The sequence below is a fragment of the Formica exsecta genome, unplaced genomic scaffold, assembly GCF_003651465.1.
Source record: "Formica exsecta isolate Colony F162 unplaced genomic scaffold, ASM365146v1 scaffold31, whole genome shotgun sequence".
NCBI classification, from domain to species: domain Eukaryota; kingdom Metazoa; phylum Arthropoda; class Insecta; order Hymenoptera; family Formicidae; genus Formica; species Formica exsecta.
The window spans coordinates 732,096-736,080 of NW_021850355.1; the positions used below are offsets into that span (position 1 = coordinate 732,096).

General features: G+C 37.4%; 1 protein-coding gene across 2 annotated transcripts in view; it reads left to right on the top strand.

Annotated features, from left to right (window-relative positions):
* Positions 1-3,985, top strand: part of LOC115237832 (autophagy-related protein 16-1) — a 446,913-nt gene that overhangs the window by 59,246 nt on the left and 383,682 nt on the right. The window lies entirely within an intron of this gene.

The window sequence follows — 3,985 nt, forward strand, 5'->3', positions numbered from 1 at the left end:
CTTTCCCTTTCTCGATCGTTTATCGTCTTCGCAAACTCCAACGTCGTAAGGCTCTCGATATGAGAGCAGATGCGGCTGATCCAAAGAGGCTGTGCAGCCGAAGCCAATGGGATGGAGCTCGTCGGCCGGGTCGATTTTAGCGGAGTCGCGATCTCGATGATTGAATTTTGTCGTTGGCCGTGGCCGCTTGGAGTGTGATCTTGTTTGGGTTTGAGAGAGAGCTCAACTTCGAGCATCCGCTGTCTGTCAATTTCCAAAATTGACAAGCAAAGTTCTGGATTACGCAGTACGTTCCGATTGACATCGATTTTTGCATCACTTTTTCTAACAGGTTATTTCAAGCATTTGTAATTTCTTTCACTTTACTTGCTTTTTGATAGGTACAATTCATACTTAATTCATATATTAATTCGATTCTTTAAATCTTGATTATTTTAATAAATTATAATGGATATTTATGTTATAATGCAAAGAAGCTTTAAAAAGCTTTAGAAAATTTATAATACGGGATTATATTTATTATAATCTCTCTTGTATCTAATATCATATATTTATTATTTCCTAATTTAGACAAACTCTGTGTTGAGAATTAAATCATACTTGCATTTATGTTTATATGATGTAAACACATGTAATATATTTCTCTGTGACTTTCGAATAATGTTGACTTTACATATTATAATATCATACGAATGAAATATTTATAATAATAAATTATATTGACTTATTATATATGATATTAGTTATGCATGAAACTTCGTTCATTTCTCCAATTTAATCTCTATAACGAAATGTTTATAAAATGTTTATTTGGAGTTGATTAAAAGATCGATTCTAGAGAGAAGCAGTTAATAATTAACAAATAAATTCTACAAACGAAATAATGTATTTGAGTTATAATTAATAATAATACACATCGGTTTCACACATTTAATACTTTCGGATATAGATAGCTTATACGAATCAACTATGACACATGTATGTGATAATATATATTATTATCATCTCATAAATCTCGTATAAAACGCATTACGTTTTTTTGTAGTATTTTTATAAATAAATATAGTAGTCAAACGCATACATATATTCGCTGAGACGCTTTAAACGGAATCGGAGTCTAAATGCCTAATTAATATCTTATTGAAAGAAGAATGAATAAAATTATTAACTTTTTCTATGATTAGCTTTGACAAAATTATCTCGCTAATGTAAGAGAGATTGCAGGTTCATACTCTATTCTCACTATATATGCTTTTGTGTATGCTCTTCACACATATAGCAGCGGTTTGCTATCCGCGCACACAGTCAACAAAATCAACAACCTGTGGATATTTGGCAATCTGCTTTGCGTCGCGCGAACGAGGGTTATAGCGAAACAGAGCAGGAAGGAGCGAGAATGAGGGTGAGCTGGGGTGACGCGAGGCACGATGCCGAGAGGGATGGTGGTGTAAGGGTGCGAGAACGAGAGGACAACGGGAGAGAAGAGATACTTTGAAGCTATCTCGAGAGCAGGTGTATTGTGGGTACGGGAGATACCGTTGAAAGCGATATGGTTGCGTGCAATCATACGAGGCTTCCTCAGCTTCCCGGATACGTCTTTGCATATCGTACTTCGCGTGTATATTACGATATATGGCACGCGACTCGCAGACGCCAAAATGCTTCTCTGCGCGAATTTCTCTAGCTCTAATGCGGAGACAATTGTGACGAACATTTATGACATTTGAACAGCCGCTGTTTATGCGAATTTCTCTCGTGAAGGCCGTCCGACATTACGATGGACGTTTCAATGTCCGAGTTGACATACATTGTGACCTAATAGTTTAGTTGAAGATTAGAGATGGCAGGTGATGGTAATGCATGTGTAATGCGAAACCTCTATATTATCTGCATTAGATTAATGCTATTGTGCAGTTAATAAATATAAAATATATTTCGTTCCCAAGTTACTTGGAAATATTAAGAAAACTATATAAAAATCACTAATTTTATTTATATCTCACATAGTTAATTTAATAATATGATAATACATTTAACTTTATTCTTGATATTATTTGTAAGATTTTAATTTGTTTCTTGTTGGGGGCTTGGTATTTTAAAACACTGATTTAAATCACATCGCGAAACGCCTTGCGGTACTGTCATCATTAAACGCACAGAATGAATTATACCGGCTGCGTTTTAAATGTCCCTTGCGGCGAATGCTTTTTTTTTGCTGTTTAAAAGACGTAAAAGTCACCTCATTGTAATACAGATGCCGCAGCCCGGAGCACTTTGTTTACTCGGGGACTTAAGCGAGAGTAATTTAGAAACCACTTGGAAACGTCGCGGCACGCTTCGGCGAACAATCCGGAATTAGCAAGCCGAGATTTCAAGTGCTGAAATAGTCACTCGGGGAACCGCGGTACGTACCGACTTCGTCGTCCTCTCGCCACCTCCGACCCTGCTCCGAGCGGCTCTCCGTCTTTCGGAGCTCCCTTAACGGCTGTTGAGGCGAAATGAATAATCCTTACGCGAAGTCGCAGAATAAACGACATGAGTCGGCGCAAACGACAAGTGCACTTCTGACTCGCCGCAGCGAGGGCGTTCAACGCGCGATTAAGTTTTAGACGTGGGGTGCGCGTTATAACCCACTTACGATAACTTTTATTACAACATCCGACTTTGCATATCTACTGGAAACTCCATTCGATAACTGGATTACGCTCCGGCGCTACGTGCGATACAAGTCGAATTAACATGTCAGAGCATAATGTATTGCGATGAATTCGGCGGCGAATGGAATAATTATCCGCCACTTTGTTAAGTATTAACATGGAAATAACGTTGCGTGGGAGTGAATGCGACGTATCTCGATTGCGCGATTAAATATGCAAGCTACTTCCGAATTGTCAGTGCTTCTCTCCATTTCAGATGCTAAAGGATACGCGTCACAAGGAATGATTGTTGTCGTCACAATATATAATGTGAAGGGTATATTATATACATATATAGACTATGTAACATATAAATATGAATATTTGAACGTTTTAGTAGTTTTCTAATCACGATTTTATATTTATGACATTCTCATCACTGTACACAGTAAATCATATCGTTGATAATGAGTACATAGAATTATCAGTTGCATGCTTTATACATAATTAAATAATGCATATTTAAAATGCATGTATAATATAAAAAAGAAAATAAAAAAAACTCTTTAGCAAAAATATATGAATTTAGAATGGCATTAATATGATTGTTTATTTACAAAAGTATATAGAAACATACATGCAAAATTAATTGTAGCATGATAAGTAATTATAATCGGATAATTTAAATACAAATCCATATCCTCTGCATTATGTTTGCGGAAACGTTTTTATTTGTCTGTGAGTGTATTAATTTTCTCTTTTGAGACGCGTAGCGTAAAGATGCGTATAAATATGGCATGGCAACGATTCCCTTATGGAAATGCTGATTGAAATATTAATTGAAATTGCGCTGTCACATTGCAATACGTTGCAGCAGAGTTTCCATGTCATCATTTCTCCCGTGGTATCGCTTCCCGAATTGGTAGATGCTGTCGGTATAAATTAACTTTACCCCCGGGGACTTTAACGGAACCGCGGAGAGTTCCTTTTACCGCGCGCAGGACGATAACGATAAGCTGGTGATAATAGTACCAATTCCACGTGACATCCTCACGGGAGAACATCCTCCCGGTGAGATCGCATAGCAGCGCGAGCTGGCGCGTAACACTCTGAAAACTCGATGTAATTTCTACTAGCGTGCTGCGCTGCTTCGCGGTAATTACATTCGTATGTCCCTGCGCGTCCACGAAGAAAATAAAGTGTTCGAACACTTATCGTTATCCGCCATAGTAAACAGCTTAATTACGGTGTGAACGACCGTATGTTTCTTTGATGCAGATTTAGAAGAAAGGGCACAGCGTCGATAATTTCAAGGCTCTTCATATATTTTATTTTATTTTATTTTTTTT